Genomic DNA, 14,172 nt, shown 5'->3' on the forward strand with positions numbered 1-14,172 from the left:
CATTTAAAGTTTAACAAAGCAAAAAGCACATGCATACACTCCCCAAAGTAACAAAAAGACAACATAAAAAAAATGGAGGCATGTGAGGGTGGGATACATGGAAAGAAGGGGGCATATATAGCCTGGCAACCTAACTCATGAGTTGAACTCTGCTCTCCTGGTTGCTTTCTGCTCTCATCACGTGGCCTCTGTGGTATAGCTGAACTGGGCATCATTACAGCACAGCCAGAGCCGAATGTCTGTGGCTGGCTCACTGCCCCGTCTGCCTGCCTGTCATTCAGCTGGTTAAAGAAGCCTTGTTGAACAACTGCACCGTGCCTGACTACTACAGGGCCATTCATTGCGTGCAACAGCCAAGTCCTGTCACCAGTGTTAGCTAGCAACATACCAATTTACTACTAGAAACGACTCGGGCATTTTGCTCGGTAAGCACAGTTTCCCCCGAGCAACCTCCTAACCCATTTTTTTGAAGTTTGGATTTCAGAGAGCACGCCCCTCTAACAGAACAAGCCTCTTCAGACAAACGCGGTGTTCGCGTCTCAGAGATGTTTTCCGCCTCTGTTGAATGTACGCCATTGAGCGCATAGTGGGATCACTGATCCATTCCCCAAGGAATCACACAACAACAGCAAAACACAAAAAAAAACAAACCAAAAAACAACAAAACAGATCCTTTGTGCCGCCTGTAATGCTGGATCTCTCAAACAGAAGAGCTGAAAATACACTTCATCACTCTGAGAGGGTTTTTGCTTCCCCCCACCCCACATGCGTTGGGCTAATCCTGTCACAGCTGACCTGCGTCTTGGTGAACTGTTCTCCGTCCTTTTCTCAGTCCCAGAGTGGCACACACAGAGAGGACATGCATGAGAGTCATAACTTCAACAGGCGCTCTTTCTCCCTTTCGTTACATGCTTTATTCCTGCTCTCATTCTTGACTCCTCCAGCTCTTGTCCCTCTCTTGTCCTTTTTGCCCCCTCCCCACCCTTAACCCTCACTCTGTCTGCATCCCTAACATCCTCCCGCTATGATTAGCAATAGTGTTTTTCTTCCCCAGCCAGTGTAATGTCTAGATCCTCCTGTGTCCTTGGAAAGCAGCCTAATAAGCTCAGACACACACTGATGTCTCTGTGCACCACAGGCCTATTCTCCAGCGTCAGCCAGCACACACTGAGGTAAACAAAGACTGCCACACACACACACACACACACACACACACACACACACACACACACACACACACACACACACACACACACACACACACACACACACACACACTATCCTAGTGTGCTAATAGACCAGCATACCAACCCACTGAGGACAGCGTTGACGCTAGCTTGCTAACGTTGACCTTCCGTGTGCCAATCACAACAAATCTGCTCTCCCGATTTGAATATGGGGAGGAAAACAGTGTAAATTGAAAGCAGAAATCCCCCTGGTGTGAGACAAGATGAGACTCTGAATAAATTATTCAGATGGCAGCCTCTTTCCTGTATGATTCTCGCCTTCTGCTACGTTTAATGGCATCTGTGAAGACGCCCATTCGAGATTAATCCAGATGTAAGACGTTTGTGCGCGTATGTTTGTGCGATCTTACATTTGTAAGAACGCGTGCATGTGTGTGTGTGTGTGTTGCCCGCTCACCCCTCTTCTCATGCGTCCCGTTGTGTCGTGTGATGGGGAAACAAAGCCTCAACAGGGGAATTTATTTCTTCTCCAGAGAGGGCTGTAAATAAACAACTAGTGAATCAATGCCTCCATTTGTTTTTTCTCTGATAATTCTGCCTGTGGCATCAGGCGGTGTGACAGTGTTTTGCAAGCCAGCGTAGCTCTCAGCAGCCATATTTCCTCTTGGTGAGAGTGAGAAAACATGCCACACTGGCCTCATGTTTCATTACCTAGGATCAGTAAATTACCGCACGCTTTTTTCTTTCTTTTTTTAATATCATTCACTGAAGCTCGTTTAGTACCATGATGGCGCCTTTGTATGAATGGGAAAAAACACCAGCATTAGAGCTGCTCAGTCAATTAAAGACAGACAGGCATAGAAATTACTGTGTTCAGCTGAATGAAAAAAATAACCCACAGTAGGCCCTGTGGTTTCAATCAACGGTGACCTTCCCCAACAGAAGTACTTACAAATGTTTGGATATTAAATATTACGGCGCGCTTTGTAATGCACTCTTTGAATTCATGTTCATGTTATAATCAAAGTGTAAAGAACTTTGCAGGTTATTAAAAAAGAGTTTTGAATAGGTTAGTTCACTTAAATGACAGTAAAACATATTTACTCACTTACTCACTTAATGGGAGCTTTGATGACACTCAGCATACACAGTCCATTTTGATTCTCATCTTGATTTTTTTTTCTTTTTTATGGGGTTTAAGTAAAAAAAAAAAAAAACTAAACAGGGAAGGTAAAACAACAAAAAACCTGTTTTTTTTAGATATATTTCCATTTCATTCTTGATCTTAATCTGATCTTTAAACATTGCAGCTTTCACCAGACTCCAGCGCTTTACTGGGCTTTTAACAGCTTTACGTGGCAGCTAGCATAAGCATCATAATAAAAAATAACATCTATTTTATTCTCAATGCTAGGCTAATACAAGTACCCTTAGTGCTTTCCATAGGAATGAAGCAGGTACGTAGCACCCAGGTCCTGCTAATCAAATGCACTTCATTATTAGATCATCAGCAAGTATGAGCACCTCTATTAAAGCACAAGATTTGGCAGTTTGCTGGTCTGGTGCATTCAGAAACATGTGCCACACACGTCCCAGCAAATTCAACCCAAAGCATTTTTAATTTTGCCAGCAGATGTTTTTAGTTTTAGTCGTCATTTAGGCTTCTAAATCAGTGGTCCCCAACCCCCGGGCCACGGACCGGTCCGTGAAAATATTGTCGGGCACAAACCGGTCCATGGCGCAAAAAAGGTTGGGGACCGCTGCTCTAAATGATTGTTTTTTTTTAGTCTAGTTTTATCTGACTACATATCATAAGATTATAGTAGACTAAATCTAAAGTTGATTCAGTTGACTAAACTATAAAGTGTAAAAATTAGTTGTGTTTTTAACGGTGAGAGTTGCTCTACACAGTTTACAAAGTGTCTTAATTTCCTTGACATCAATTGTCTACTTTTCTCTTCTCTTCCTCCCAACTGTTGACATCTTGTCACGCTTCTATGAGAAACATGGAGCATTCATTGATGAAAACAAGATGTCTTTACATTACATCATCCTTTTTGTCTGCATGCATTAGTTTTTTTTTTTTTTTTTAATTTATCGTCTTGTGTTTGTCAGAAAAGACAGGTCGTTGATGAAAACAATGACGGAAATTATTGGTCAGTTAAATTAACACGGCCCCAAAGGTCAGCACGTCCAATGCTCAGAGAAACTGCAAGAAAGGAAAAACAAGAGCTATATCTTAGACTCTAGAGCCCCCATTTACCGTTTTAAAGTTGCATGCGGACAAACACTGAGACTTCTGGAACAAAATCCTCTGGATAGATAAGATCAAAGTGGAGAGAATGCAGAATTTGGCGGAAACCAAATAGGTCAGGCAGCATTACAATGATCCCAAGCACAGCAGAAAACGTAAACAGAATGGCTGAAAAAGAAACGAATTAAGGTTCTGCAATGGTCGAGTCAAACCCCAGACCTAAGAGAGCTGTACATAAAGAGATGTCATAAAAGCAACACGTTATTGTTGCTAAATGTTGTTCTACAAGTTAGTGAATCATGTAGGTGCACTCAGTTTTTCACAAGACTGTACATGCAGATGTACATTTAAAAAAGGATTTGGTGCTAGCAGCTCTGTCTATCTTGGGATCCAGGTATCTTAATATCTGGCCAACTAAGCCCAGCTCCTTTACTTTTAAACTGTTTGTTTTCCTTAAATGCACTTCTGCAATCTTCAATAACAATAATTAGCGCAGGTTCTAGAAAATATGGGGGGAGTTGCTTATATTAGCTACGGTTGGATGGCTAATGGGAAAGTGAATAATGGTGTAAACAGAGTGTTCCTGGTTCTGCAGGAATAACGTTAACCTCCCAGTGTGCGAACCTTGATTAGAAGCAATCATTCAGCTAATGCTACTATTGGTAATGCCAACACAACTGTACACAAGAGCCTCTAATGAACACTGGTTTACTGTGGTTTCTTTGTACTGAAGTACCCTTCTCTATATCCCATATCCAAGTGTGAAATTACAATATCAGATCATATTTAGTTAATTAAACCCATATGACTAATTTAATTTGACTCAAATGTGGGGAAAGTGAATAAATCATGGAGGCGTATTTAGCTTGCTAGCACTGGTGTTAACAGTAATTAAATGTGGGGCAATCTGTAGCCTGTGAAGATAGCTCAAGTCTTTTCTTTCTGCCTACTGTACAAGTACACATGTGGAAGAAATGTAAGCCAGACGGGGCTTTTTCGGAGGGAGACGTCTTGCAGAATATTAATGAAATGGTGTGTGAGTTTCAAACATAGAAATAAGCGAGTCAAAGATGCAGTCTTGTAAAGTAGGCTAGTGCATTAATAGTCAGCGAGCGACTGTCCCATTAGGAGATCTGCACATCTTAGTTAGAGAAGAGCCAGAAGCAGAGAAGAAATATTCCTCCATGATTAGAGTCGGGAGAGTTCAAAGACAGCTGGTTTTTGCAGCTAGATGGGCACAAAGCACTCACAAGGAAGACAAGAAATCAACTTGTATTTGTCATTTAAGTATTTTATGCTTCATATTTGGCAGGGATTAGAGATGCATATTCTCTCCAGCTCTGTCAGTCCTAGTTATGCGCTTCCATTTTGTCAGATGCACAACGGGGTGCTTTATTGCATCTCGATAAATGTTGCCACCTAAGCCTTGTTTTCCTATCACTAAAAAGCACGTTGTGTTTTGTCACACTCCCTCATGCGCATGGCACTTTGTTTTTTGTTCATTTTAGACTCGCTCTGTGATTGATGAGGATTAAGAAACGGATTTTGCCTAACAGGAAACACAAGAACATCCTTATCCAAACTGGTAAGAATCTTGATTTATCAGCTGCGTGTTCATCTGACTGGTTTGGCTTCAGCTCGTGTGGTGATACTGCAAATAAGACAATATGGCTGCCATTTGGATATTGCCCCACGTTGTATCATACCAGGTGTTTTGTCCTAGAAAAGGATGCTCTCGTGATCGTGTTATGTGGTAACTGAAGCAGAAAGAAGACTTGCTTTCAAGAACAATATGAAAACCTGAATATGTTGCGATTCGGGGCATCAAAAGAACACGCGAAGCTTTAACATAAATCATCTGTGTGTTGTTTGATTGTCCTGCGATACCTAAATTGTTACATGCTGCATTCTGTTATCCCAACGCTTTCATATATTAGACCACATACGCGTCAGAACATCCTGAATTAATTGCCACCATGACTGGCCACCATTGTTCTGAATGAAAGCACATGTTTACGGGGATTAGTTGCGTGATAGTGGGTGATGGCATTTCCTCTTTGCATGGTAGACAGCTGGTGCTTGTCAGGTGAGGGGTGGAGGAGGAATGGGGGCAGTCAGTCAGTCAGTGAGACCAAACAAGTTGGGATGCCAAGTCTTTCTTGCTGGGTCTTTCCTCTGATGTGGTCATTTTAGATCAAGCCCATTTGAAGGATGTTTACAAGAGCACATTCCTGCATGCGTGCTATAGTGGAGCTCTACCTTTTTTTGCTTGTTTTCAAGGCATCGTTATCCATGTTGAACCAGTGCTGGAGCTTCTGTGTGTGACCATTGATTTGCCCGTATCAATCTCCAAGAGGAGTAAACTGCTCATCCCCATTTCCTCATCCTCCAATCCGATCTTTACTGTAAGGACAAAGCTGCATTTGATGCAAAAACATGCTTGAATACTCTGTTCATTTTTCCTTTGAACAGCATGGACATTATGTATTCAGATAACCCTCGGACTGCATGAATATTAAGTGTTCATTTAAACCTTAGCCGAGATGAAACACCCCATCAGTCGTCATGTGACAGTGACCACGATGATGCATGAAGTAATTGGGTTGGATGAGGATATGAGGAAACAGCGCACTAAAGGATGTCATGTTAAGGCCTCCATCGCATTTTAGGTAAAAAGAGGCCCAGTCCTTCTGGTTTTGTTTGGGAGGGTTGTGCAAAATGTCGACAGCGTTAGTTGTATACATGTGAAACGGCATCAAAGCGCTTGAAGGTGAATAATTTTTGGTGGCATCTGCACATTCTGCAATATGCTAATAAGCAAAGCTGCAAAAGCCAGATTGCCAGGAGAGAGAAGGGGCGACGGGGAGAGGAGGGGAAAAAAGAAAGAAGGGGAGAGCAGAGTGGAAAAGAGAGAAACAGACGGAGGCTGGTGTAAATTATGGATGCAACGTGCGATTTCCAAGAGGAAAAGAAAGGCAGAGAGAAACCTCAAGTCATGCATATCAGATTACGCATTTACCACATTTTCTTATCATGGTCCGTGAGCAAACTTGTGTGCAATCTGGCCTCTTTGTGTGTACGTGCACGCGCGTTTGTTTGAGACAGGAAGTATAAGAGTGAGCGAGAGAGCACTTACATATTCATCCATGTCAAGTTGCGTGGAGTTGTCTTGTGCTGTGAGGCATTCTTAAAAACTTGCTATGACGTGCACGTCTAAAGCCGGGTTGACTTACATTGCTATTGTGTAGCTTTGCTTCGTGTGTCCATGGCGACACGGCTCCTTTTGGTACGCACGTGCCATCTCGTTAGTTTTGAGGGTGCATATTTACACAGTGGCAAATCTGCCCCACTGGGCATTTACATGACATTGTTTAACTGTGCCGAAAAGCTGAGCTGGCTGCTTTAATGCCCTCTTTAGCAGTTCTAAGTAAAGTTAAGTAAAAGTATGTTTACCCTGCCCCCCCGAACTACCACCACATCGCACCCTTATGTGCCAGCGCCTGTGTGTATGTGAATAATGAATCCATTCTTAAGTTGTGTCCGTGTCTGGGGTCTGCGCAGTGGTGTGGTTTCCCCCACAGAGGAGTTGGGAGGGGCTGGGTGGTAGGGGGTGTCTGGAAATAGCTCTGCCTGAGCTGGGAGCACCTTAGGTGGGCCTCTGTGCCAGCCTCACCTTCCTTTAACATGCATGCACGACAAAAGTACAATTCTACTCGCAAACCTGGACTATATTACTCCCCTGTTTTTCAGTTAGACTTGAAAGGGACGCATGTCTGCATTCACATTCACTGAGCAGGAAAGAAAAGAGCTGCGATTTCTAAGAACTGAGCAGGAGACACGTTGCAGTTAAAGCGCAAAGTGTCTTAGTTAGAAAACAGAAACTACAAAGCCCGCTCTGGATCTTGCCTGCATGTAAATGTGTGTTAATGTGCAAAGTAGGTCATTTATTTGGAGCAGGGACAGCCGTGGTGTGCCTCTCTTGAGCGATGTCAGAGCGGGGAATAAGTTCATAAGCAGACACATTGCTGGATTTGGTGAATTGTACAGGGGATTTACATATACCGATATTTTGTTTATGTGTCGAGCCAAATCCCTGGGTGGGTGTTGAAGGTGAAAATGGCTGTGGTCAATCCAGAGACAGCATCAGTAACCACAAGCAGAGATAGCAGCCTAAAAATCAGACTAAATCAGATTACCAAACAAACAGCTAAGAGGATTAATTCTGATCTCTCTCTCTCTCTCTCTTTTTCCATCAGATGGACACATTAAATCTGCAATCTATAAAATCCCTTCAAATGATTTTCTATTTTACTTTGTGGCCCTCATTTTCTGGTCACATGTTTGGAGCGAAGCTCTTTCTGCTCCCAGTGAACTCTGCCCTTTTGTTCTGCCTTGAGGCCTCTAGAAATGACTTTAGTAAACAGGGTATCAAAACCAGTCTTTAAAAATATCTTCACAGGGTACAAGAGCAGTCTGACCTCTGATCAGGTGATATACTGGCAAGCCCATACTGTTATAATAATGCGTTTTACCCAGCACGCTCGCTGTTAGGAGTAAAGCTGTGTTGAGAGATGCCTGTGGCCCTGTGGCTGTCAGTTAAACAAGCACAGTAACGTTCGCCGGAACAGGCGCAATTAATAGGAACCATAATATATAGAAGGGAATAATTACACCTTGTCGCTGGCTTTCACAGATCAAATATGTTCCTGCATTTCTTCAAATTAATCTCAGGAATGATTGTTGGCTTACAGGGAATCAGTGGCAGCACAGTATGTGTTCTCAGGGAGAAAATACTGTAGATTAATTTGGTTAATATTTCATAAAGCTTAGGAAGGCAAAGGGCATTTGAGGCTTTTCAGATTATTTATTCTCAGCCAATACTACACGCTACGGTTGAGCTGCTGTGCCACTGTGCTGCAACTGCCTTGCACAATGCCAAAGAAAGGCACTTGCCTTTAAAAGTGTTTGCCTGTGATAGCATTGTTTGTGAAATGGGAGCCATTCACATGTGCAGCTGCGTTTCCTTTACGCCATGATCTGATTCAAAGGCTCTCGTTCACGTATGGCTTTGTATCGCTCTCCTGAGTGCTGATAACTGCTAAAAGATTCGTATTAATATCCTCTCTGGTGCTCTTTTATATTAGCTGATTCATTCCCTGCCCGGCTACTTCAGCTAAACACAGGGATACAACATAGCAACGTCGCTCTTGACAGCTTGACAAACTGACATTCCCACTCTCAGTGACTCCCGCTTCTGCCCTCTTGGTCTCTGTGATACAACTGTATACTGTAACCAACAAGACTGTAATCAGTGCAGACCTAATCTAATCATCGCTCCCGACAAGCAGCACTGGCTGCCGGGCTTCCACAAAACACATCTCGCATCAACAGGCTGCTTGGACGGCATCGTGTAGCTCGAGCAACCGCCGGATGAAATGTCAGGAGAAGCAGGATTATTCCCGAAAATGTCACTGACAGCATAATAACTTAGCAGAAGAGTGTCTCATGCTATGTTTGTATCTCATGTCAGCAGGTGTGATGTGTAACTCGGTGTGTGTCATAAAAGCTACTGTACACAAACGTAAACAGAAAGCGGGATCTGTTGAGTGAAACTGGTGCGCGATCGGTGTGCGCGCAAACCGTGGTGTTAGACGTTAAAGTGTGTGTTTTTAGATCTGCACAAACAAATGCACATCTTTAAAACCTCCTCATTATTGGCAGCGGGAAAGCTGCCCGGGCACCGGGACAACTCCTGTGTGCATCTGCGTGCGTGTCTGTCTGCAGCTTGTGTGTTCGTGGTATGCGCCTAATTCGGCGGCTCATTCCAAGATTTGGTTAACCGAGTTGGCTCGCCCTATCGCATTGCCACAGAGTGTGCAGTTGCTTCAGCCTCTGTTTCATTTAGTGGCACCCACGCTCTTATCCTCTTGCCATGAAAGCACGCAGACACACATGCTTTTGCACCAGAACAGAAATGCACACACGCGCACGCACAGCTGAATGAGAGAAAGACAGAGTAAGAGGGACAGAAAGAGAGAGTGAGAAAGAGGAGAAAAAAATAAGAAAGTACCAATTAAGCTCCTCAGACAGTTCTGCCAACAGGCATCAGGAGGTTGGAGGCGGTGAGTGTTTGCGTGTTTGTGTGTGTGTGTTGGATAAGGGGGTAGAGGGTGTTTGACTAGAGCTGAGGTCTCTAACTTTTGCGTTGTCAGTTTTGTACTTGTGCAAGTTTTGAAACAACTCATTACCGTGAGGTGTCAATAACCTGCTGAGGAGGCTGGCAATTATCAAGAGCTTGTCACTTTTTATAGTTGTTTGTTGACAATTTCCTATTATATACTGTATTGTTGCTCCGTGTACTCATTTATATATAGACTTTTAATCACACTGCTGTAGATTTTGAAATATTTGAAAAATATAAATGAAAAAAACATTCAGATTCTTGTACTGTAGTTGTGGGGAGAGGTTTACATGCAATCATCATGATTTTTATGATTTCTTCTTTTTCCAGTGTGGGGTGATTATAAAACAAAGAAACAAGAATCAGGTGGTATTGGTTTGAGCTCATTTTGTATTTTCTCTAATCTGCACAGGGTCAAAAGTATATATAAACCCTCACTAATATTTGGTTAAATGTCCCTTAGCAAGTTTCACCTCGATCAGGCATTTTTGGCAGGCATAATAAAGCTTCTGGAGTAATTCTGGCTGAATATTTGACCACTCTTCTTGGCAGAATTGGCAGAGTTCATTTAAATTGGTTGGTTTCCTGGTACAGACCTGGCTTGTAAGCATAGTCTGCATATTTTCAGGAGGGTTGAGGTCGGGGGAAGGCCATTCCAGAAGCTTAATGTTAGCCTGCTTTACCCATTCCCAAACCAGTTCTGATGTGTGTTTGGAATCATTGTCCCAACCGTTTCCAAGTTTCAGCCCTCTAGCTGTTGATTTGAGGTGAAGTTGAAGAATTCTTCTTCATTATTCCTTCCACTGTGCAGTGTACCAGTACCACTGGCACCAAAACAGCCCCAGAGCATAATGCTATAACCACTTGATGCTTGATCCCTCACCTTTACTCCTCCAAACATACCTCTTGTCATTGTGGTAAAATAGCTCATTCTTGACTTATAAAACTTGGTATTTGGATTGTTCATCTGGGAAGCTGCAAATTTAAACCAAGATTGAAGGTGTTAATTTTTTGGGCAGGGGATTCTTTCTAAAACTCACTTTATTGTGGACAGTGACAATGGTGTTACAGCAGTTTCCAGTTTAAGGCCAGGCTTGAGCCTTGGTGTTTTCTGGGTTGTTCCTGAACATCCTAACCCATTTACTCACATCTGACAGTGACAGTTCAGGTCTTCTTCCAGACCTTCCAGTCTGCTTCCAGTCTGCTGTTGTAGAACTGTTTGAAGTCATGATCTTGGAATCTGCGGGTGTTTAGAAATGTCTCCAAGAGACCTCCCTCACTTGTGTAAATCTACAATTCTACTTCATTGACTTCCTTGACTTTTCTCATTGTTCTTAATATCGTTCAGTCCACTAAGTGCTGTCAAACAAATCCTTTTTATGCAGGCAAAGAGAAAGTTGTAGTTGCAGTCAGTCCTGATCACTAATGAGAAGTTAATAGGCCTTGGCCTCGTCAAGTTAACAGATATTTTAGAACCTTCAGCACCACTTATTTTAAAAAATTTGTGAATGAATGTATGTATTTGAGGCTGTATGTGTACTTTTGTTCTTGCATCACAACTGTTGGTGTGTACACAATAGTTTCATAGCTCAGTTTTATGCTCTACATTTTATGCTGTTTAATCAATATAGCAATCTTGTTATTCTGTAGCTCCAAGAAGCAGCTTTACATTACAAATGCTGACATACAACAAGCTACAAGAAGTCAGAAAGATGCTTTGAGTTATTAACTGATTTTCAAAGTTATTTTCAACTTTTTCTTCTCTGTTTAACCGGGGAAAAGTATTTATTTTGCTGTGAGACTTTTCTGTCAGCAACCAGTAGCTAAGCCCTAATCCAAACAATCTTACTGTACTGCCAAATGAAGCCTCTTCCTCTGTTCATGCTGTGAAACAAAAGGCTACTTTGGCCAAATCAGGACTGACATCATTGGCAACAGCTGCAGGCTGCATGTGCGATGTGTGCATGCATGTGCGTGCACGCCTCTGTGTGTTGACGTCTTTGTGCGCGCGTGTTTGCGTCTGTCAAGATGAGGTGACCTGATTGCTCAGCTGAGCAGCGAGGGAAGACCCAGCCTTGTGTTGTCAGAGCACCAATAAAAACCACAAGAGATGAACCACAATGCTCCCCGGTCGGCCGCCCCTCCCTCTCGCGGTCCCTCTGAGTTTTCTGTGTCTGCCGTGCCCACCCCCTGCACACCCCTGCCACACATACACACACTTAGACACACAGTGGCACTCCTGACCATGCCAAAGCAGATTTAGAGATGAAAAATGATCCACCGCTGGCCCTGCACTGCGCTATCAGCTCCCAGCTATGGAGTGGTCAAGCCAAATCCTGTCCTATCCTTATAGCTGTGAAGATAGAGCTAGTTAAAACTGGACCTCTCCTCTCTATAGTCTCAGGCAGGTTGACCCTGCATAGTACAGTAGTATAGTTATGTACATGGACGACCTTCTTCCACATCAAACCTTGTACAGCTTAGATGTGGGAGTTTTTTGTTTGTTTCTTTTTACTTCAGCAGCTGCAGGGACTGACAGTCTCTAAAACCTGCAATGAAACACGTCTCACTTTGCCTCAAGGTGCCATTAACCCATTTAAATGAATTGAATTTGTTTATTATTCAGTGGAGAGTTTAGCTTTTACATGATGGCTCAGATGCTGTTTGAAGAGACCTTTTCCCTTCAAAGCATACACTTTGAAGGGTCCTGCAGAATTTCAGGATGAAGAGATTTCAGATTAAAGATGCTAGCCAGTACCAGCTTTAGTTGTTAGTGTCAGTAAAGGTGTGTGGTCTCATCATTCATGGCTCCCAGCGTGAACACACATAGTGCCTTCTCAACACACACACACATGCACAAACAGAAATGGCCCCCCGACCCCCTGGGGTCTCACCTCTGTAGCCCTGTGGCGAATTGTGTGTTTGTGTCTGAGGCTTAATAACTTCACTGGGGCCGTCCCACCCCTGCTGCTCTGCCTTATTATTCCCTGTACCTTCTCTGCTTTGTCCAGAGGAAGGAAAAGAGATAGGATGGATATCAAGCAGCACCTTTGGGGAATGGAAGAAGGGGTGAAGGTGGGTGTGTGTGTGTGTGTCTGAGGGCTAAAAATGAGAGCTGCAAGGCGGGAACAGTAAGGACGAGGAAGGCTGGGGGGTGGTATTGTGGATAAAGAAAGCGGAGAATGGAGCAGAAGGTGGGGGCCTGCAGCAGTATTGACGTGGTTCAGGTAAGTGAAGGATTAGTGGAGCTGCAGAAAGCCTAGGAGCTGCTGCTCCCTCATCCAGCCAGCGGTGAAGTGGCTCCTCTTAATGAACTATTAAGAGGAAAAGGATTCTCTTACATGCATGCACGCACATGGACATGCCATTCATCCTGCAGAAAGGGTCTCCATTCATGACGAATACAGAATACCAGCTTTTCGAAGCTTTTGGGACATTTTTTAGATTATCTGTCCTTCAGCCATCCGTGCTAATAACAAAAACAGCCATGAAGTGAGTCTCCAAGTAATGTGTGTGCAGTCAAAGCCTGATATAAGCCTGTTCTCCTGTGCCACAGAGGACTGTGTCTAAAATTTGTTAACCCTTTAAAGTCTGAACTATGAAGTACTTGGTAGAAAATACTGATTTAAAAATATAGTGTTTATCGAACCTTTTAACAAATTAAAAAGAATATTAATTTCTTTTTACTCCAACACGTATACACCAGTCTGCTGCTTTAACTACTCATTTGTGCAGTAAATGTGCATTTATGACTCAGATGCCTCCATTATAACTATAACAATTTAGCCTTTGAATGAATGGGCTTGAGGATTAGTGCTGCCAAAAGTGAAGGGACATTACAACATATTATTGCATTGTTTTTATTTGTTTTATGACGATAGCAAGAAGAAAAGCTACGAGACAATATGTTAAGATGTCACTGACACAGAAACTTTTCACTGGATCCATGTTTGATGTTATCTGATGCCACTGAAGTTAACTTTTAAATGATCATTGAGTTCAGGAAAAAGAACGTTTGGCGTTCGACCTTTAATGCTGACGCTTCTTGCGACATATGGCGAGGTCAAAGAGATGAACATAACTACAAAAGCATGCAAGGAATCGACTTAATGGACTCAGAGCTCAAATCATGACACTGTTAGTTTGCTCCCGTGACTCCCGATATTTCCTGCAGCTTTTCTTTCTAATTCTGACTGTCCTTTAACTGACTTGACGGATGGAGAAGCAAGAGCGTGAACCTACCATGTTCTTTAACTCTCCAGACACACATTCACACTTTGCCTGTCCTGCAGATACAGCAGACACTGTCACGGTTGTTTTAGGGCGAGCTCTGCTTGTGTGTCCAAGGATAACAGCACACAGGACTCACTTGAGTGTGGGTTCTGTGCTTCAGTGAAAATTCCCTTAATGTGGATGTGGTAATGTTTGTGTCCCATGTGTGCTTTAGTGCATGTCTGAACAGGTGTTTCTGATTGTGTAGTGTGTGTGTGTGTGTGTCACATGTCAGTCGGGGTCAGGTGTCTGTCTAGTTTCACTTTACAGAGGAAACC

General features: G+C 43.1%; 1 protein-coding gene across 3 annotated transcripts in view; it reads left to right on the top strand.

Annotated features, from left to right (window-relative positions):
* zmiz1a (zinc finger, MIZ-type containing 1a) overlaps positions 1–14,172 on the top strand; it is a 111,341-nt gene that overhangs the window by 40,144 nt on the left and 57,025 nt on the right. For 2 of the 3 annotated variants that reach the window (XM_080869520.1, XM_080869517.1), the window contains exon 3: positions 4,950–5,026. The exons of the other annotated variant lie outside the window; for it this stretch is intronic. The gene's annotated coding sequence lies outside the window, so the exon portion shown is untranslated. The remainder of the gene's footprint in view (positions 1–4,949; positions 5,027–14,172) is intronic. 3 annotated transcript variants of the gene reach the window in all.

This window comes from Rhamphochromis sp. 'chilingali' (assembly GCF_963969265.1).
Source record: "Rhamphochromis sp. 'chilingali' genome assembly, chromosome: 20".
Taxonomy (NCBI): domain Eukaryota; kingdom Metazoa; phylum Chordata; class Actinopteri; order Cichliformes; family Cichlidae; genus Rhamphochromis; species Rhamphochromis sp. 'chilingali'.